Below are 23,576 nucleotides of genomic sequence, written 5' to 3'. Positions count from 1 at the left end.
CAATACATGCCTGTAATGGACTGGCCTGCACAGAGTTCTGACCTGAATCCTGTAGAATACCTTTGGGATGTTTTGGAACGCTGACTTCGTGCCAGGCCTCATCGACCGACATTGATACCTCTCCTCAGTGCAGCACTCCGTGAAGAAAGGGCTGCCATTCCCCAAGAAACCTTCCAGCACCTGACCGAACGTATGCTTGCGAGAGTGGAAGCTGTCATCAAGACTAAGGGTGGGCCCACACCATACTGAATTCCAGAATTACCGATGGTGGGCGCCATGAACGTGTAAGTCATTTTCAGCCAGGTGACCGGATACTTTTGATCACATAGTGTATCTAGGTAAAGCACAGTTGTCCTCGACATATCTCATGGAACATCTGACGTTATCCACCACGACACTAACATAAGCATATTCCAAAACGATCTTCACAACTTTCATCACGTATAATTCAGGAATGGAGGTAGCTGGAAAAGTCCGAGTTGTGGAATAATATTTATACACACGAAGCCCAGCAGATGGAACAGTGTGTGCAGTGGTTGACACAGACGAAATCTGACATCCACGTCCAGCGAAACCATCGGACGTATTACAGAGGAATATCATTGTGTTGTCAGTGGAGAAACAGTAACAGCCGAACAGGTGGGTCAGGAGAGGTCTGTGACTTCGAACGTGGACTAGTCACTAGATGTCACCTGAGTAGCGAATCCATCAGGTATATTACAACCATTCTAATGCTGTCCAACTCGACTCCTGACGTTGTGATGTGACATGGAAACACGAAGGAACAACCACAGCTAACTCAACCCCGAGGCAGGTCTCATGTACAGGCACCATCAAGCATTGAGGAAGGCGGTTGTAAAAAATCACATGAAATCAGTGGAAGGAGTCGCCCGTGAGTTCCAAAGAGCTAGCAGCAGTCCAGCAAGCATAACACTCTGGGGTACAGTGATGGAACAGCTTCTCTTAAGCCACACATTTCTGTAGCCAGTGGTAAATAAAGCTTGAGCCAGTGTAAAGAGCAAAGCCACTGGTCTGTGGATTACTGGAAACGAGTGATATGGAGTGATGAATCGCGCCATACCCTGTGTCAGCCTGATGGATGGAGAATGTTACCTGCCATGAAGCGTGGCGCCAACAGTGAATTACAAAGGAAGTGGTATTACGGTAAGGGGATGTTTTTCAAGGATAGAGTGTGGATCCCTTATTGCACTTAAGAAAACTCTAAATGCTGAAAGACATGAAGAGAATTTACAGCACTCTGTATTGTGTACAGAAGAGGAACACTTTGGAGTCAATTAACGTTTGTATCAGCAAGACAACGCACCCTGTCATAAAGTAGCATCGCTAAGGCAATGGTTTGTGGGCAATAACATTCCTGAAGTGGACCGACCTGTCCAGAGTCCGGACGTGAACCCAGTGGAATACCTACGGCCGGCCGGTGTGGCCGTGCGGTTCTAGGCGCTTCAGACTGGAACCGCGTGACCGCTACGGTCGCAGGTTCGAATCCTGCCGCGGGCATGGATGTGTGTGCTGTCCTTAGGTTAGTTAGGTTTAAGTAGTTCTAAGTTCTAGGGGACTGATGACCTCAGAAGTTAAGTCCCATAGTGCCCAGAGCCATTTGAACCATTTTTGAACCTACGAGACGAGATAGAATACCGATTTCCTCCAAGACCCCAGTGTCCAACAGCACCATCTACTCCGCTTTCGGTACTTATGGAAGAACGGGATGCATTCCTCCACATACATCGACGGGGTATCTAGCAGAATACTGAAGTATTGTTCTATGTATGTTAGCCCAGTACTTACCATATCTGTAACTTTTCCTTTAGGAGTGGTCGGATTCCTGACCGATTAAAGTACTCGGTAGTGAAGCCACTTTATAAAAAGGGAGACATTGATAATGTTGACAATTTTAGACCTATTTCTATGCCATCGGTGTTTGCTAAAGTTATCGAGAAGGTTGTATATACAAGGTTACTGGAGCATTTAAACTCACGTAATTTGCTGTCAAATGTTCAGTTTGGTTTTATAAATGGCTTAACAACTGAAAATGCTATATTCTCTTTTCTCTGTGAGGTTTTGGACGGATTAAATAAAAGGTTGCGAACGCTAGGTGTTTTCTTTGATTTAACGAAGGCTTTTGACTGTGTTGACCACAAAATATTACTGCAGAAGTTGGACCATTATGGAGTAAGGGGAGTAGCTTACAATTGGTTCGCCTCTTACTTTAAGAACAGAAAGCAGAGGGTAATTCTCCGCAATATTGAGAGTGGTAGTGATGTTCAGTCCCAATGGGGCACTGTTAAGTGGGGCGTTCCCCAAGGGTCGGTGCTGGGGCCACTGCTGTTTCTTATTTATATAAATGATATGCCTTCTAGTATTACAGGTGATTCAAAAATATTTCTGTTTGCTGATGACACCAGCTTGATAGTGAAGGATCTTGTGTGTAATATTGAAACAGTAACAAATGATGTAGTTCATGAAATAAGTTCGTGGCTTGTGGAAAATAATTTGATGCTAAATCACAGTAAGACTCAGTTTTTACAGTTTCTAACTCACAATTCAACAAGAACCGATATTTTGATCAGACAGAATAGGCATATTATAAGGGAGACGGAACAAAATGGTTCAAATGGCTCTGAGCACTATGGGACTTAACATCTATGGGCATGAGTCCCCTAGAACTTAGAACTACTTAAACCTAACTAACCTAAGGACAGCACACAACACCCAGTCATCACGAGGCAGAGAAAATCCCTGACCCCGCCGGGAATCGAACCCGGGAACCCGGGCGTGGGAAGCGAGAACGCTACCGCACGACCACGAGCTGCGGATAGGAGACGGAACAGTTCAAGTTCCTAGGCGTTCGGATAGATAGTAAGCTGTTGTGGAAAGCCCATGTCCAGGATCTTGTTCAGAAGCTAAATGCTGCTTTATTTACCATTAGAACAGTATCTGAAATAGGTGACACTTCAACACGAAAAGTAGTCTACTTCGCATATTTTCATACGCTTATGTCGTATGGTGTTATTTTTTGGAGTAATTCTTCTGATTCAAAAAGGGTATTTTTGGCTCAAAAACGGGCTGTTCGAGGTATATGTGGTGTAAGTTCGAGAACGTCTTGTCGACCCCTATTCAAAAATCTGGGAATTATGACATTGCCCTCACAGTACATATTTTCTTTAATGTCGTTTGTTGTTAGCAATATTAGCCTATTCCCAAGAGTTAGCAGCTTTCACTCAGTTAATACTAGGCAGAAATCAAATCTGCATGTAGAATGCACTTCCTTGACTCTTGTGCAGAAAGGAGTGCAGTATTCTGCTGCATCCATTTTCAATAAGCTATCACAAGAACTCAAAAATCTTAGCAGTAGCCCAAACTCTTAAGTCTAAACTGAAGAGTTTCCTCACGGCTCACTCCTTCTATTCTGTCGAGGAGCTCCTGGAGGAGCTAAAAAATTAAGCAAATTCCAGTGTTACATTGTTGATTTTCTTCATTTAAACTTACGACTTGTCACCTGAATATGTTTTTTTTTTATATTTCATTTTATCTGTTTCTAATATCGTGTTATAATTTCATGTATTGACTCGTTCCATGACCATGGAGACTTCTCCTTAATCTGGTCCCACGGAACAATAAATAAATAAATAAACATTCAGACACCTTATCGAAAGTATTGTCTGCAGAGCTCAAGGCGTTATATTAATGTCCGCAAGTGACCGGACACTCTTGGTGAGATCATTGAAATGTAACATCAAGATGCACAGCAAATAACGAAATTTTACTTACTGGGCGTGTACAGTATAGGAGAAAGAATACACGGCTAAATTTGCAGGCAACAAAAACGGCTCTAACCCATGTTGTTATAGAGGTGACACGGGTGCGTCGTTACACGCTACTTCTACTTTGTGCCAGAGCTCATCAGTCGTAGTGGCTGACAAGTAGTGGCATGACAGGAGGGCTGTGGTGGGGTACCTTCTGTATCGAGATAAGTCGGGACTGCATGGGCAACAAGCGATCTTGCCTCATTTTGTTGAAAGGCAACGTCGAAGACAGGGCTCAACCACCGGCCTCAGCACGTCAAAAATGTAGCTGGTGCTGTCCAAATTACCGGCTACGTAAACCGGAGTTGATCGTGTTGTGTACTCAATGTCACGACACGCCATCACGCGAGATTGCGGGCTCGTATGGCGATGAAAACTGCAAAGAAGCAGCGGCCGTTCTCTTTGAAAACCTCCACACTACGATATATCCCTTGTGGTCATGAATGCAGAACCGAGAGTAGTCTCAAAAGACTGGTTTCGCTCCCACTCCCCGTGTTGTCGTTCGGCGCAGCACTGTGGGAACGCCAGTCTGCTGGCGCGTCAAAGGAAACCGCATAAAAGGACACTGTGCTGACAGTCGGTGGAGCTCCACACGTCGACGCATTATATGCGTAGTTAGATACTTTTCCTGCTGCAAAAGAAGTCCCACTTCCTTACGTGACGTGTCTGTACAGTCCTTGGGACGGTCGAAAAGTTCCTAGCCCGAGATAGCTACCGTAACGTCTCGCACAAACAACGCTTTCTACGTTTATGGTGACCATTTATCGGTATGCAAGTCAAATTTCGCGGCTCCAGTTTCATTAGTTTTGTCGCTAGGATGCGTTGTATACCGTAGTGTAAGCAAAATGGCGAATTTCGAGAGAATCAAGAACCGTGCTGTGATTGAATATCTTCATTTGAAGGGAATGGCGCCCAAGGAAATCACGGAGGACGTGCGGAATAGACTTAATGGTAGTACAACGTCTTGTGCAACAATGAAAACTGGGTGTCCGACTTTAAACGTGGAACAACGAGGGTGGAAGATGCACCAAGGAGCGGAAGGCCTATCACCGTTAACACTGACGAAAACGTTAGGGCTATCCGCGATATGATTTTGCAGGATCGACCCACAACGTTGCAGCACATTGAAACCACATTTGGAATCTCCTGTGGGCGTGCTCATGACATTACTTGGATATTTTGAGAATGCCGAAAGTTTCATCTCGGTGGGTCCCGAAAGACTTAAATGAAGATGAGAGGCGGGAGCGTGTGCAGTGTTGTGAAGAAAGCGTCCACCAATTTGAAGCGGATGAAGACGGCTTTCTTGCAAGGTGTGTGGCAATGGACGAAATGTGGGTTGACCACATTAATCCTGAGACCAAACAACAGTCACAACAATGGAAACAGCCTTCATCCCCTACCCCAAAAAAATTCTGGGTACAAAAATCAACCGGTAAGGTGATGGCATCGGTCTTCTGGGATGCAGAATGGGTACTATGGTGGAGTACTTGGAAAAGTACGTAAATATAAATGCATCATACTACTGCAACCTCCTGCTCCGTTTGACAGAAGAAAAAATAAAAAAGGCGCGGAAAATGGGCAAGCGCAGTTCTTTTGCGTCTGGACAACGCACCGGCGCACAAAGCTCTCTCAACACTGGAAACTCTGCGTGACTGCGGGTTCGAATTGTTATGTCATCCTCCATATTCTACAGCTTTGGCTCCATCAGACTTTTTCTTTTCCCAAACCTAAAAAACAAGACTTCAAAGGACGACGATTTGACAATGGTGATGCAGGAACTGATGCTGTGAACGCTGGGTTAGACCCGAAATCGAAGACCTTTTGTTTGAATGTTTTGCAGAAGTCATCTGAGCGTGCCCGTAAGTGTATTAGTGCACACGGATATTATATTGAAAAATAAATTGGTATTATGAAATTTCTGTCATTCTTTATTTGTTAGCCTAGAAACTTCTCGACCCCCTCCCCCTCACATTGCAGATTACTATTACAGGGTGTAAGTTCTTTCGCATAATCCATGTACAATGTAGCTAACATCACGTTAGGTCCAGTGGCTTTGCAGAGTGAATGTAGTCGTCTTTCACTCACACATGTATAGAGTGTTTCGAAATTATATTGACCGACTTCGATGGGATGTGGATACAGTCTTGAGGAACAAAACAAGGATAGGAATCTGTGTCCAGAAACGTCATCCGACGAAGCTACATGGCGTCGGAGTTGCAAATGCCGGCGCTACTTACGTGTGTATATACAGCGTGATCACGTAATAAGGTTACAAACTTTCAAGGACAATGGGGAAGGATAAATGTATCAATTTTAGGTAAAGGACCCTGGCCCGGAAACAAATGAGTCGAAAGTTATAAGCGAAAATTGTTCTGATACCTCTGACACTAGAATACGTGTACCGGTACTGCCGTAGCAATGATTGTAGGGTGGGCACTTTCAGAGGTGGCAGTATGGATCGACATAAGAAAAAAGGTCTGGTAAACATGAACTCTGAAATGTGTACCTTAAGAACTATGAGCACCTGTTCAATAGAGGAGATGTGTTTCACGGTACCGAAGATGAACAAGTGCTCATATCTCCTCAGGTATGGTTTTACAGCCCATATTTAATGAACATCTTACTCTTGTTTTGGTCCACGCTACCGCCTTTGAAAGTTGTTTAACTTACAGCATTAGTGAAAACACTAGCTGTACATGTATTCCGCTGTCAGAGGCATCAGAACGATCTTCGCTTATAACTTTCGACTCGTTCGTTTCCGGATCAGGGTCCCTTACCTCATATTGATACATGTACCCTTCTCCACCATCCCTGACACTTTGTAACACAATCACGCAATCACCCTGTACATACATATTCGATACTCGTACATATACAGGCGCCCGCGCCAGTAGCTTCGGCGCTCTCTTGTGTCGGTGGATTCCTTTCCTCCTCTTGATCCTCAAGGCACCTTCTACATCCGCTCGAAGTTTTGCGGTGTAATTTTGAAATACTCTGTATAGATATCAGTGCAATACCTAACAATTTTGCAGACGTGTTGTAGAAACCGTCTCGATAGGCTTGTGGTCCAAGTAACTGCTAGGTTTTCGAAACATGTAGGATAGTACTAACTCAGTGTAACAAGGAAGAGTGCTGCCAACCAACCTGTATCTGTTGTCCTAACCGCAAGGATCCGGCTTTTATCTTTGCGCCACCTCCGCTGTTAGTTTCCGACGTGAACTGCTATCTAAATCCACGTGGCATTCTCTTCGCTAATTACTATTCAGCATTCATATTTTGTGTTCCATGCTTTTCATATTCTTTATCGAAATATTCGTGTAATAACCGAAACTGAATGTTATCAATCAGGTGTTGGTGGCGCATTCACAAGTCGCATTGTCTGTACCTGCACATATCGTCAGCCGCAAATGTTATCCACTTAATGAGTACAGATCTTGAACAAGGAAGAAATTAAAATTTAACACTTTCTTCTATTTCTTTAGTAGCATTGTTGGAGGTAAGCATAAAATGAAACTTGTGTAATTTAATATAAAGAAACATAAGAACCCTTTTAACGCACAGTTTTATTTACGAAGAAAAATGGACGACTGTTTATGTGCGCATGTGTTGTTGTACAGAACAGATAAATTATGTGGGTAAGTCTATACTACTGCTGTTTAATAAAAAGCAGTCGAACGCAGCACGAAGTATTGGAGAGGGAGTTTGCTTACATTCTACACTAACTGGTTTTGCAATGACGTAAATTCACAAATATTATTCCGATCTGGCATTGTATAAGCGCAGTGTGGCCAAGGAAAGATTAAGTATCTTGTCTCTGAATCAATAAACACAGAAAATATGGGTATGTACGATAATAAGGCGTGAAAAAGGTGGTCGTCGAAGTAAGGTGAACCCTTGTGAACTGGAGCCAAAGCTAAAACTGGCACAAGAAAAGTGCTATTGTTGTTTGTAGAATAGTAACGGGGTTCGACAACAATTCGTTCACAAGGAGCTGCGACGTTTGACTGTAAATTCAGTTTTCAACGGCGGGAAAGATTATACCAATCAGTCAACCAGAATGAGCAATAAGAAATGCGCAGCGCTCTGTCCTATCACGCCAGTGCCCCATATATACACATCAGGTGACCTGTTTCAAATATCGAGAGGTCTTGTTTGAGCAGTCGACGCCCCCATCTCCGTTTATTCCCTGGCACCAACACTTAAAATCAATTTCAGGGTACAGGGCACGACCAATCTGATGTTCCCATACTACCGACGGCTGGTCCATGTTTCCGTTGATGATGTACCGCGCCCCTATTCAGCAACGCGCACACGTATTTTTTAAATATTCCATATAATCCTTGAAGGTAAAGTCTAATCAAAATTTATTTCAGTAACTTTCTCTCCAACAGATGCTTTAGGGATCGATTTTTGAATCAATATTCAACCAACACAATGAACATTAGCCGGGACGCAAAATCTACCCGCCATAGTAAACTTTTAGTTTCAATAACAAAAGAAGCAAAGGTCACTGTTCATGTAAACATTTAACTGTCATCTCGTGTTTCGTGTACCTTCCTAATAAGAAATGAGTTAATCCTCTGAGCTGGGTATGCAATGAGGTGCCAAGATAGTCATACTGCGGTGACGAGTGCTCTCTGTATTCGACCCACGTTCTGCAGCACAGCCTCGACGTGGTTATCAGGCGGTTATCAACATACAGAGACACGTAAAAAATACAAAAAATCACATGTAGGCCACAGCACCAATAGCGATAAATCTAAATAGATTTCAACAACCATACATTCACGTGTAGGCCTCACCGTTAAATATCCTGTATAGACAAAAACGCGCAGAAGAGGACAAAAATGGTTCAAATGGCTCTGAGCAGTATGGGACTTAACTTCTGAGGTCATCAGTCCCCTAGAACTTAGAACTACTTAAACCTAACTAACCTAAGGACAGCACACACATCCGTGCCCGCGGCAGGATTCGAACTTGCGACCGTAGCAGTCGCGCGGTTCCGAACTGAAGCGCCTAGAACCGCTCGGCCACCGCGGCCGGCCACAAGAGGACATTTACAGAAAAAAAGTGGGAACAAATGTATCGCATTCTGTATTCCCACAATTTGTGTCAGCTATCTCAGAAGTATCATATGGAATTGAAAATACTATACTTCGCCACTGATCCTCCAAATTCCGGCCTCAGATTAACTTTTGAAATTGAAAGCCGTATTTTCAATCAAGCTCAACATGGTTCTTATAACAACTGGTATTGAGTGAAAAACTGAGGCTGTGACTCAGAGCACAGACGGTTACCAGTTTCTGAGATAAGTGAAGCAAACGAAACTTACCTCTGTTCCCCTCGAATGCAAAAGAAATTCCGGGGACGCCACCTGTGACTCCTTCGTAAGAAATGTACAAATGGAGATGGATTTTCAAATTTTCTGGCAACACATCTTGACGCCCTCCGCAAGACTTTGAAGTGCCATCAGCCTAGTTAAGCCCAAAATCAGAGTTGCTGGAAACATGCAAAAGACATAGCTGCCTATGGAAAAAACACTAAGGAACTTTACCATCAACTACTTTCAGAAACAGGAACACGGAAGCCGGCCGGAGTGGCCGGCGGTTAAAGGCGCTACAGTCTGGAACCGCACGACCGCTACGGTCGCAGGTTCGAATCCTGCCTCGGGCATGGATGTGTGTGATGTCCTTAGGTTAGTTAGGTTTAAGTAGTTCTAAGTTCTAGGGGACTTATGACCACAGCAGTTGAGTCCCATAGTGCTCAGAGCCATTTTTTAGGAACACGGAAGGTTGCATAATTCGTTTGTGTTATGATAACCTGCGTGTGTAGCTTACTGGAACAATTCCAAAATAAAACACAACGCAGACGACTGCCCAACTACCCTAAAAGACACACATATACTCTGATGTGAGAAAACTCATCGGACCTCCTTTTGCCCGGTGTAGTGCAGCAACTCCAGGTCGCATGGACTCAGAAATTCGTTTTAAGTCCACTGCAGAAATATTCAGCCATGATACCTCTGTTGTCTTTTGCCGTCTATAACTGCGAAATTGTTAGCGGCACAAGTTTCTGTGGACGAACTGACATCTCGATTATTTCCCATAAATATTTGATGAGATTCATGTCGGGCGATCTGAGAGGCCAAATCATTCGCTCGAATTATCAGAATGTTCTTCAAACCAACAGCGCACAATTTCGGCCCGCTGACATAGCCCATGGTTGTTTGGCAACATGAAGTCGACGAATAGCTGCAAATGATCTCCAAGTAATGGAACACAACCGTTCACCGTCAATGATAGGATCAGGTCAACCAGAGAACCAATATATTCCACGTAAAATCAGCCCTCACAATTACAGACACACCACCAGCTTGAACAGCGCCCTGTTGACAACTGCGGTCCAAGGGTTAGTGGGGACTGCGCCACACGCGAACTCTGTCATCAGCACTTGCCAACTGAAATTTGGATTCATCTGACCAGGTCATGGTTTTCCAGTCGTCTAGAGTCCAACCGATATGGTCACGAGCTCAGGAGAGTTGCTGCAGGCGACTCACGTCGGTCGTCTCCTGCCACATTTTCGCCGAATTTCGCCACACTCTCGTAACGGATACGTTCATCCCAGATCCATTTCTGCGGTTATTTCACGCGTTGCTGGTCTGTTAGCACTGACAACTCTACGCAAATGCCGCTGCTCTCGGTCGTTATGTGAAGGCCGTCGGCCACTGCATTGTCCGTGGTCACAGGTAATAACCTAAAATTTTGTATTCTCGGTACACTCTTGACACTGTGGATCTCGGAATCTTGAATTCCTTAACGATTTCCGAAATGGAATGTCCGATGCGCCTAGCTCCAACTACCATTCCGTGTTCAACGTCTTCTATTTCCCGTCGTGCGGCCATAAGCACACCTGTAACCATTTCACATGAATCAGCTCAGTACAAATGACAGCTCCGCCAATGCACTGCCCTTTTATACCCTGTGTACGCGATACTAGCACCATCTATATATGTGCATGTCGCTATCCGATGAATCCTGTCGCTTCAGCGTACAACTGCGTCTAGCCGTGGAATTCCTAAGTGTTTTAATTTTTGTGTTCGGTTATTTAATATTTCGACTGCCTTAAAAATACTGAGCACCTATTCGCACATAATATTAAATAGTACTTTTATTTTCAATTCAGAACTGGCTCTTAATGAAAACCCGCTTGCACGGAAATTTTGAAAATTTTGCGGCAACTGTTTGGGCGCATGACCCAGTGTGGATCGGCAGGCTGCGATACATGGCCAATAGGGAAGGCAGATACGAAACGATTAGAAGGATTAGAAGCGTTTGAAATGTGTTGTTACAGGAGACAGTTGAATTTATGTGACTCCATCGTCTTATGTTTACGAGACAACGGCTTGATAAATACGGGTATGTGGAATTGTGCTACTAGTTAATCCACCGAATTCATAAACCTTTCGAGTAATTTTCACCTCCAGATAAAATGTATATGGGTCAGTCATTTCTTCTGCATTATACAGATCTCCATGCTATTACGCCTATTCTAACATAGCACCCTTAACAGGGAGAATAATTATGTGCCATTGATATTCTAGTCTGTTCAAGAATGAAGAAAGATTATAAAGAAAGCGCCAGAAAAGAAAAGCAACTGAACTTTTTCCCTTAAATATATATCAAAGCATGTCACTAATTTACTGAATGTCTTCCGCTTCTCTTTCTTGAGTTGGGCCTAGTGACAGTAGTGGCATAATCGTCGCTTTCTCGGTCATCCCACACTTCTCTTGTCCGATAGTTTACAATCCGTTGCTAGGTTAGGAAGTCTTTGTGGCTGCATGCGAAGTACATGTTCTCTCCATTTTTTATGGAGGATTATTTTTGGGTTATTGGTTGCATCCCTAATTCTCCCATTATTACTTATTTCTAATTCTGTCTTCCCTAGTGCAGTCTTTCACAGGTCTTAGAAATTTCATTTCTGATGCTTCTAGTTGCCGTAAATCTTTATTTCTCAGGGCCAACGGATTTATAAAATTGCAGTGGTGTCTCTTTTCTTGTTTTACCCTTACGTTTTCTCCTTATTTTGCCACATACAGGCTGATTTGAGTATTAGTTTTTATATTTGTATCCATGAGTACAGGATGGTCCATTGATCGTGACCGGGCCAAATATCTCACGAAATAAGGATCGAACGAAAAAACTACAAAGAACGAAACTTGTCTAGCTTGAAGGGGGAAACCAGATGGCGCTATGGTTGGCCCGCTAGATGGCGCTGCCATAGGTCAAACCGATATCAACTGTGTTTTTTTTAAATAGGAACCCCCATTTTTTTACATGTTAGTGTAGTACGTAAAGAAATATGAATGTTTTAGTTGGACCACTTTCTTCGCTTTGTGACAGATGGCGCTGTAATAGTCACAAACATATGGCTCACAATTTTAGACTAACAATTGGTAACAGGTAGGTTTCTTAAATTAAAATACTGAACGTGGGTAAGTTTGAACATTTTATTTCGGCAGTTCCAATGCGATACATGTACCTTTGTGAACTTATCATTTCTGAGAACGCATACCGTTACAGCGTGATTACCTGTAAATACCACATTAATGCAGTAAATGCTCAAAATGATTTCCGTCAACGTCAATGTATTTGGCAACACGTGTAACGACATTCCTCTCAGCAGCGAGTAGTTCGCCTTCCGTAATGTTCGTACATGCATTGACATGTTGTCAGGCGTTGTCACGATAGCAAATGTCCTTCAAATTTCCCCACAGAAAGAAATCCGGGGACGTCAGATCCGGTGAACCAGCGGGCCATGGTATGGTGCTTCAACGATCAATCCACCTGTCATGAAATATGCTATTCAATACCGCCTCAACCGCACGCGAGCTATGTGCCGGACATCCATCATGTTGGAAATACATCGCCATTCTGTCATACAGTGAAACATCTTGTAGTAACATCGGTAGAACATTACGTAGGAAATCAATATACATTTGCACCATTTAGATTGTCATCGATAAAATGGGGGCCAATTATCCTTCCTTCCATAATGCCGCACCATACATTAACCCGCCAAGGTCGCTGATGATCCACTTGTCGCAGCCATCGTGGATTTTCCGTTGCCCAATAGGGCATGTTATGCCGGTTTACGTTACCGCCGTTGGTGAATGACGCTTCATCGCTAAATAGAACGCGTGCAAGAAATGTGTCAACGTCCCGTAATTTCTCTTGTTCCCAGTCGTAGAACTGTACACGACGTTCAAAGTCGTCGCCATGCAGTTCCTGGTGCATAGAAATATGGTACTGGTGCAAACTATGTTGATGTAGCATTTACAACACCGATGTTTTTGAGAGTCCCGATTCTCGCGCAATTTGTCTGCTACTGACTTGCGGATTAGCCGCGACAGCAGCTAAAACACCTACTTGGGCATCATCTTTTGTTGCAGGTCGTGGTTGTCGTTTCACACGTGGCTGAACATTTCCTGTTTCCTTAAATAACTTAACTATCCGGCGAACGATCCGGACACTTGGATGATGTCGTCCAGGATACCGAGCAGCATACATAGCACACGCCCGTTGGGCATTTTGATCACAATAGCCATACATTAACGCGATATCAACCTTTTCCGCAATTGGTAAACGGTCCATTTTAAGACGGGTAATGCATCACGAAGTAAATACCTTCCGCACTGGCGGAATGTTGCGTGATACCACGTACTTATACGTTTGTGACTATTACAGCGCCATCTATCACAAAGCGAAAAAAGTGGTCAACCTAAAACATTCATGAATGAGATTTTCACTCTGCAGCGGAGTGTGCGCTGATATGAAACTCCCTGGCAGATTAAAACTGTGTGCCCGACCGAGACTCGAACTCGGGACCTTTGCCTTTCGCGGGCAAGTGCTCTACCATCTGAGCTACCGAAGCACAACTCACGCCCGGCACTCACAGCTTTACTTCTGCCAGTACCTCGTCTCTTACCTTCCAAACTTTACAGAAGCTCTCCTGCGAACCTTGCAGAACTAGCACTCTTGAAAGAAAGGATATTGCGGAGACATGGCTTAGCCACAGCCTGGGGGATGTTTCCAGAGAGCTTCTGTAAAGTTTGGAAGGTAGGAGACGAGGTACTGTCAGAAGTAAAGCTTCGGTAGCTCAGATGGTAGAGCACTTGCCCGCGAAAGGCAAAGGTCCCGAGTTCGAGTCTCGATCGGGCACACAGTTTTAAAACATTCATATTTCTTTACGTACTACACGACTATGTAATAAAAAATGTGGGTTCCTATTAAAAAAAACGTAGTTGATATCCGTTTGACCCACGGCAGCGCCATCTAGCGGGCTAACCATAGCGCCATCTGGTTTCCCCCTTCAAGCTAGACGAGTTTCGTTCTTTGTATTTTTTTTGTTTGATGCTTATTTAGTGAGATATTTGGCCCGGTCACTATCAACGGACCACCCTGTATATCACATCCTAAAAAATTGAAGAGGGGCACCTGAGCTGTATGTTTATTATTAAGGGCTATTTTTGTTTGTACTGGGTAAATACCTAAAAAGGCCAAGGTTTTAATTTTATTGATAGATATAGTAAGTCTGTAGATTGCAGTTATCTCAATTTATGTAGTGCTTTTTGTCTTTATCGTCGCTGTCTTGTATGATAACTTGAACATCCGCGAATGAAATTATCTTAATGAAATGAAATGATCGTATAGAACTGGTGACCGGGAGTCCCCAGCTAGGGAAGTTCGGCTGCCGAGTTTCAAGTCTTCCCAGCTGATGCCACATTGGCGACTTGCGAGTCGATGATGATGAAAGAATGATGGGGACAGCACAACACCCACTCTCCGACCGGAGAAAATCTCCTACTCGGACGGGAATCGAACGTGGGCCCGCTGCTTGGCAGTCAGACGCGCTGACCACTCACAAGGGAAACTCCCCATAGCACCCCCCCCCCCCCCCCCCCCACACACACACACGTTTAGTGGCGAAAGTGCCCAGCGGACAGCCTGTCCGATCTGAACACAAATCAAGCACGAAAAGATGAAGAAGGTATAATGAACTGTGAAAAAAAAAAGCAAAATAGAATCAGTGAACGCTCCAGGTATAAGAAGTGCAACAATGAGCAGGGTAAGGGAGCCATGGCATTGCGGTACAGTAGTCACGGTGTTGGACTGCAAAGAGGGCAAGTTGTGTTAAAAACACCATCGTGCCGATTTTCTCTTCCTCGCTCTTCGCTGTACTTACATTTTTGTCTGTGTCGTGGTGTAAGGTCCGTTTGCAACAGCGAGGTGTAACGAAGAGACCTATAATGAAAATTGATTCTGCACAACTACTCTGTTAGCCGCCAAAAGGAAGTGGCTTTCGAATGGGAACCGCTAACCTTTGATGACAAGTTGATAAACCGAATCTTCCATCGGAAAATACGTTTCGTGTGTCATACACAGCATTCATGACAGTAGGCCTACACCAATTGAACGCAACAGTTTCACTATCACACAGTTCCTCTGTGCTCTGTCAAAAGATACGTTTTCAACGTCATATGACAGGAATCCCTTACCGAAGTACCAAATGTGTACTCTCGATTTAGGTGTTTCGTTTTTTAAATTGCGTTCCATTTTGGAAGTTTCAACTAATGAATTCCTTTGTAGTAACAAAGTTCACATCCGTTTATTTGTTGTTTTCATTTCTGTGAAACGTCTGCGTGGTATCTCGCCTGCTCTCACTATTCATCCCATTCACTTGCGACGTGGCTTGGCCGCAATGGAAAAATGAAGTTACCGTTTGGAAGCTCATATAATAAAGTAAAATCCCCTATTGTCTGGCTCACCCTTTACATAACACTGGTTCCCGTCAGATCACCGAAGTTAAGCGCTGTCGGGCTGGGCTATTACTTGGATGTGTGACCATCTGGTCTGCCAAGCGCTGTTGGCAAGCGGGGTGCACTCAGCCCTTGTAAGGCAAACTGAGGAGCTACTTGAGTGAGAAGTAGAGGTTCCGGTCTGGTAAACTGACATACGGCCGGGAGAGCAGTGTGCTGACCACATGCCCCTCCACGTTGGCATCCAGTGCCCCTGAGGGCTGAGGATGATACGACGGCCGGTCGGACGGAGTTTAGTTTAGTTTTAGTTTGCCCGCAGGACTATGTATATGGACACGATTATCCATCTGGTGTAACGAGAAACGTGATTCAATCCTATGCCAACAAGTTTACATTGATCTACAGTCCAATCTCGATGATCCCGTACCCACCACAATGGGAACTGGCGATGAAGTTGAGTCAGCATGGGAACACATAGGGGTCATCTACAGCGTATCCCCAGTGTGTGCTGAATGGTGTGCTCTGAAAAGTTTTTGCCTCCGCCAGCATTCTACTCTGTCGTCAGGTTGGCCACATCCAGCCGCCTGTCCTGTTTCACAAGGCGGGCAAGTCCCAGACATCCAGTTTCTGTGATGAGGCAAGGACGCTTAAAATCTAATCGTCTATTATTGGGTTCACCGTCCTTCAGTCACTTTCCATAGATGCTCATGATAGTACCACGCCAACAGCAAACCAGCTTCGTCGTTTCCAAGATGTACTTTCACAGGTACCGCGCCATAATAATACACTATGTGACCAAAAGTATCCGGACACCTGGCTGACTTACAATTTCGTGGCGCCCTCCATCGGTAATGCTGGAATTCAATACGGTGTTGGCCCACCCCTAGCCTTGATGACAGCTTCCACTCTCGCAGGCATACGTTCAATCAGGTGCTGCAAGGTTTCTTGGGGAATGACAGCCCATTCTTCAACGGAGTGCTGCACTGAGGAGAGGTATCGATGTCGGTCGGTGAGGCCTGGCACGAAATCGGCGTTCAAAAACATCCCAAAGATACTCTACAGGATTCAGGCCAGGACTGTGTGCAGGCCAGTCCATTACAGGGATGTTATTGTCGTGTAACCACTCCGCCACAGGCCGTGCATTATGAACAGGTGTTCGATCATGTTGAAAGATGCAATCGCCATCTCCGAATTGCTCTTCAACATTGGGAAGCAAGAAGGTGCTTAAAACATCAATGGAGGCCTGTGCTGTCATAGCGCCACACAAAACAACAAGGGGTGCAAGCCCTCTCCATGAAAAACACGACCACTCTATAGTACCACCGCCTCCGAATTTTACTGTTGGCAATACACTAGCTGGCAGATGTTCGCCGGGCATTTGCCATACCCCTACTCTGCCATCGGATCGCCCCATTGTGTACCGTGATTCGTCACTCCTCACATCGTTTTTCCACTGTTCAATCGGCAAATTTGTTTACGCTCCTTATACCAAGAGGCGCGTCGTTTAGAGTTTGCCGGCGTGATGTGTGGCTTATCAGCAGCCGCTCGATCATGAATCTTCTCACCTATCGCCTGTCATAGTACTTGCAGTGGATGTAGTTCGGAATTCCTGTGTGATGGTCTGGATAGACGTCTGCCTATTACACATTACGGTGGTCTCTGTCAGTCAACAGAACAGGTCCACCAGTATGCTTTTGTGCTGTACTTGTCCCTTCACGTTTCCACTTCACTGTCACATCGGAAACAATGGAGCTGTGGATGTTTAGGAGTCTGGAAATCTCGCGTATAGACGTATGACACAAGTGATAGCCAATCACCTGACAACGTGCAAAGTCCATGAGTTCCGCAGAGCGCCACATTCTGCTCTCTCATGATGCCTGATGGCTGCTGAGGTCGCTGATATGGAATACTTGGCAGTAGGTGGCGGCACAATGCACCTAATATGAAAAACGTATGTTTTTGGGGGAGTCCGGATACTTTTGATCACATAGTGTATGTCCTTTGTGGAACTCCCTTATGTCTCAGGACATCCACATTTACTGTCCGTATTGCCGCTAGGATGGTAACCCATCCATCTCTGCTCCGCTTATTCCATATTTGAGGGGTGATAGTATGGAACAAAACAAGAAAAAAAGTCCCGGAAACATGGGTTCTAAAATGAGTACCTTGAGAACTACGAGCACTCGTTCATCTTCGCTGCTGTGAAACACATCGCTTCTACTGAAATCTGCGAACTACCTACGGAATCCAGTAAACAAATGAGTGAACGAAAGAGAACACATTATTCTGTTACTGTAAAACGGAAGAGCTTCCGCTGTAGTCTGCCTGCTGTTACGTACGAACTGCACATGTGAACCATAGCTAATGGAAGTGCTCGATATGATGTCCGTGTGGAATAATAAGCTTCCATTATGCTAGCGACGGCAAAGGTCAAAGTACACTATAACAGCATTTCACAAACTTATCAAAAGACGAACCCGTTGCATTAGAACTAATGCATGCACTGTAATTACCCAGAACTGTAAATGCGATTCACAGTAACAAACTAACAGATATTTACCGCATGCTGTATCCGTGGACGGGAACAAAGGAATGGGTCCTCATTTGTTAAATGCATTTTGTAGATCGTTCCTAATAACAACAAGCTTGAAGCGAAAGATACGTGCTTCATAGTAGCAAAGATGAACAAGTGCACACATTTTAGAGACCATGTTTACTCGACATTTTTTCTTGTTTTGATCCGTATTACCATCTCTGAAAGTATGGAGTGCTTTTGCCTTTTTAAAAGAGTAAAAACCAGCGTTTACATTTCCACTTCACGAGCCCTGAACTCCAGCGAGCGACATTCAATCTCGCGGTTGGCAGTGGTCAAAATGTTTTGACTCTTTAATGTATCTACGAATCAAGACGTATAGCTCATATTTTACAGAGTTAGATTTTACTTATTTGAAATTTGGAAGATAAGCGAACGAAGTTAATGCGCCTGTTACACTGTTTCCTCAGAACGAAATTCAGTCGTCCGATTAAAACTAACAGATACGCTGCCAGTCATGAACAGTTACATACGTGACCTCCTCAGTCAATAATTTTGTGCCATGCTACAGATTTTACTAGCGACAGATTTTTTGATGAGCCCTGCAGATCCCTCTACACAACATCATCGCCCTGACAAGAGAATCTGTGATCGACCTAGACGAAAATTGAAACATCATGTTGCAACTATACGCTCCTGGTTTGGTCAACAAAACCGAATTATGCATTTTTATTTGACTACATATGCTGAAATATTTGTTAGATGTAGTTTACTTAATTGTTCATTGTTACGGTCTCTTGTCTGAATTTGCTTCTAAGAGATGCTACATTTGCCAACCAAACTACTTTTTTATGTTATCCTGTTGTGTAGGCCACCAAATTCAAAATTTCCTGATCGTGGAACGACCCACAACAAACGTAAATCACGGAACGGTGATGAAGAAACACGTGAATACAAGACATTTGCGACTGCATTCGCAAGTAAGTTACACAACACGGCAAAATACTGTACTCTGTTCATCACATAAGTTCAACCCTAATGTACAAAAATGCTTTCTCAGCCCGCTCAACGACTGGACTTCGAGCGCAGTGCCCCAACATCAGATGTGCCGTGTCAGGAAATAGTCCCTACTTATTTCTCTCTTGGTTATTTCTGTGTTACACTAGCGTGAACGACACAATGAAGCACTAAAAACCATTGAATTCCTCACTGTTTTTGCCAGTCGCCGTGTTAAATGTTTATCGCGTACATTTCTTGTTTCAAATCCCATTGAACACTCTTTCTTTCACCGGGCAGCAATGCTCATGTGGTCTTGTGAAACTGCTTCACGAGCCGTAGTAATATACAGTCGCGGGAAAGGGTGGGAAAGCAGTGAGAAACAGATTGTGGTTAATGTCTTCGAAATTCTTTTAGGAAAACATCTTCGTCAATGTAGCAGATGGCAGCTCTAAAAATGGTTCAAATGGCTCTGAGCACTATGGGACTTAACTTCTGAGGTCAGTAGTCCCCTAGAACTTAGAACTAGTTAAACCTAACTAACCTAAGGACATCACACACACCCATGCCCGAGGCAGGATTCGTACCTGCGACCGTAGCGGCCACGCGGTTCCAGACTGTAGCGCCTTTAACCGCTTGGCCACACCGGCCGGCAGATGGCAGCTCTATTTGTGAACTAGATTATTTGAATTCTGATATGAAAGGAGTGGAGAGATATCAAACTACTAAAAGTAAGTATTGGCTTCTGTGGTTATCCGTATTTGGTAACACTGTGACCGTGCCATCGTCTACGGCGCGGCGGCAGATTTCTGGGGCGGCAAATTCATTTTGCATAAATAAAGAATTGTGAGAATAAGTTGGAAATACCAATTGTTCATAATATCTAGGGCCTTACTGAAAATAATCGACGGTACAGAAACACTATGCTCCGATTTACGATAGATACGTTGACTCCGATAAAAAATTGGAAACATTTATTGCCGAACACATTGATATAGACAGTAGTTTTATGCGTACATAAAATAAAAAATGCGTATATAATCATATTATGTTCTATTACTCATGCTCAAAAAGACGCTTCATTCGTCGCACGTAGAACACCACTGGGCGTTGTCTCGATCCCATAAGGGTATCGTGAAATAGGTGGCAGCCGGATCGCGCCAATGTTAGCGAATTAAAAAACGAACTTCAAGTTTTAAGTATTTGGCTACTATTTAGTTAGTAACAGTACTTGTACGGTAGGAATCTTTCACAGACTTCCACAAGTCTGCTTATGAAATGGATCAATTATAAACACAATAATTCGTTCACTGTGGAGTTCTTCATTTTCATCAGTACGATAACGAAGTTGTTTCAAAATATGGCCTCTCTCTTTCTCCTTAATATGTACTAGGTTTATGCATAACAATTTCAGATGCTGGTATTCATCGCACGTTTTCTATTTACATTATTGTAAAAAAAATAAAAAAAAGCTATGAAGCAGTTTGTCCACTGAAATGCCTAAGACGTTTTTGATGGTTTATATTTCTCTGCAACAAAATGCAGATCACGTATTACACATAACCCATTCAAAATGATAAGTCTGTTTGACATTAGCATTAAAACTTCGAATGCTCTATAAAAAGCTGAAATTAGTTTGAAATGTTGAGCAATTTGCAAATAAATAAGTAAAATCAACAGCAAAAGATGGATATTTTATTTTAGAGCTTTTAGGTAATGAACACTGAGTCTCAGGGATATTTCGACTTGAGTTTACGGGACAAATATAACAGTTGTGCACTGTGGATACGTCGCTCTCAGTTGACAGTTTCATTATATAGCAACAATGGTCGCTTGCCTTGTTTGTTAATAGCTAAGTAGCGAGTTATGTGTTTGATATGGCGGACGAACTGTGGATTATGCCGCTAATATAGGCCCGTATGTGGTGCACTTATCAGAAATATATTTTATTTGCCAGACACAATTTACTTCGTGTATTAATTTTGAACAATAATGATGTAGGTAAAGACAGACCTAACACCGGCCGCAACTTTCCTTTTGGATGCTGTTCGGTAAATGCATTAAAGATTGTGTTAAAAGTTGTTAATTGTACATTCAGCTGGCAGTGTTAACGCATTATTAGTTTTGTGTGGAAACACTTTCTCCCTGTGACATGACGTGTTTTCATTAGGCCATAAATTATTGTGAATGTTACAAACTGTTGCAATGTTTGACGGCAGGAAGCGCCTTTCAGGCAGCCAGTATACGAAAAGACGAGCGGAAAGAGAAAACGTGGACATAAAATCGAAATTTTCGTTAGATAAATTTTTCCTACCTAAAGAAGATATAGGCGTAAATCAGGGGTAGCCTTCGGTAGACGACGATGTACCTTCAACGTCGCAGGGTAAACATGACATTTTATGCAAGCTCTCTGATGTGAAACTGTTCCCGCTGATTCTAGCAAGTGCTCATCTGAGACTCAAACTGTCAGTGATGTAGTTGATTCGAGTCCCGCAAAATGCACCGACAAAATAGATGATTTCGTTAGGAGAATGGTTGTCAAAAGAGAGCCTCCAGAACAGATAACGGAATTTGAAAGCTACTGTAAGGATGGTTCTAATCGTCGCTTTACCTCTAAAAATTATAGTTACGCTTCGTGCAACGGTGAAATTGATCAGAGGAAATGGCTAGTTTATTCAAAAAGTGCAAATGCTGTTTTTTGTTTCAGTTGCAAACTATTTTCGAATATTAATATGTTATTGACTTCAAGTGGTTATAATAACTGGTGGTATATTTCTGAGACATTAAGTAGCTACGGCAGGTCATAAGTGCACTTCCAATCGCACCAAAAGTGGATGGGGCTCGCCAGAGGATTAAAATCTGGCAATACTATCGATGCAGGAACCTTCATACATTAAATGAAGAAATCCGGCATTGTAACGGTGTAATCGGAGGCCTTAAAGCAATTATCCAGGTTTTGGCTAGACAGTGTCTTCCCTTAAGAGGAACTTCAGGCAAACTGTTCACTAACAACAATAGCAATTTCTGAAAATTGATCGAATTATTTGGTAAATTTGATTCAGTTCTCGGCGAACACGCATGGAGAACAACATGTGGTGAAAATAAGTCTCGTCATTATCTGGGTAAAAACATACAAAAAGAAATAATTCACACTCTCCATGAAACACTTAAAACCAAAATATTGTTTTTATTGAGATCTGCTAAATATTTTCGTTTAATTCTGGACTGTACACCAGATATTTCTGGGGTTGAGAAAATGACAACGATAGTGCGTTTTGTGAATGTGACTTATACTGATCTTAACATATGCGATGTAAATATTAGTGAACATTTTCTTGGATTTGTACGTGTAAGAGACACGCCTGGTTTGGGGCTTACAAAGGTAGTCTTAAAACAATTAGAATAAATGAAAATACGTACGGAGGACATGAGGGGTCAGGGCTATATAATAACGGTTTTAACATGAAAGGCCAGAACATAGGAATGCAAAAGAGGATTTTAGATACAAATCCTAGGGCATATTATGCTCCCTGCAGTAGTCATTACTTAAATCTAGTTGTGAATGATGCTGCAAAGACATCAGAGTTTGCAGTTTCATTCTTTTGTTTGGTGAGAAAACTTTATGATTCCTTTTCTGCGTCTATGCGACACTGGTCAGTCCTGAAAGATCATATGTCTTCCCTAACGTTGAGGCCACTAAGTACGACAAGATAGGAAAGTAGGATCGATGCCGTCGCTCCTCTCAACTACGACATAGGGGAGGTCTATGATGCCCTAGTTGAGATAAGCGAAGACGAAAATACAGACAGAATGGTTGCACATTAGACCTGTAGTTTGGCAAACCTTATTCGTGATTTTACGTTCCTTTGTTCACTGGTAATATGGTGTGATGTATTACTCCATATCAATGTTGTCAGCAAACACCTACAAAATATTGCCAAAGCTATATAGAAAGCTGTTTAATTACTCAAAACGATAACAGAGCATTTCACAAACCGCAGGGAGGACTCCAAATTCTAAGATTATCTGCTTCACGCTAAGGAATTGGCAACCCGAATCGAAAACCCAGTCGTAGGTGGTACAAAGCAGATACAAAAAAAAGAGAGAAGAAACAGTTCCAATATGAGGGAGAAGATGAGAAATTGAAGATCCAGAATTACGGTACAAAGTAGATTTTTTTTAAAAGTACTGTATGTTATTATATGCACTCTCAGTGAGAGATTTCAACAGCTCGTAAGTCATAGACAGCTTTTTGAATTTTTGTATGACGTTAGTAAAATTAAGGACATGTCATCTGACGTTCTAAGTGCAAAGTGTTCCAAGCTGTGCGACAGTTTTAGTCGTGGACAGCTAAGGACGCCAGTCTCCTCGATCTTAAAGATGAAGTGAAAGTAGTGTCAACGTTGGT

At 43.2% G+C, this 23,576-nt stretch overlaps 1 protein-coding gene across 1 annotated transcript in view; it reads right to left on the bottom strand.

The window, feature by feature from the left end:
* The window catches only part of LOC126483762 (membrane metallo-endopeptidase-like 1), a 302,629-nt gene that overhangs the window by 265,091 nt on the left and 13,962 nt on the right, over positions 1-23,576 (bottom strand). The window lies entirely within an intron of this gene.

This window comes from Schistocerca serialis, chromosome 6, assembly GCF_023864345.2.
Source record: "Schistocerca serialis cubense isolate TAMUIC-IGC-003099 chromosome 6, iqSchSeri2.2, whole genome shotgun sequence".
NCBI classification, from domain to species: Eukaryota; Metazoa; Arthropoda; class Insecta; order Orthoptera; family Acrididae; genus Schistocerca; species Schistocerca serialis.
This window is presented reverse-complemented; position numbering and strand designations above follow the sequence as displayed.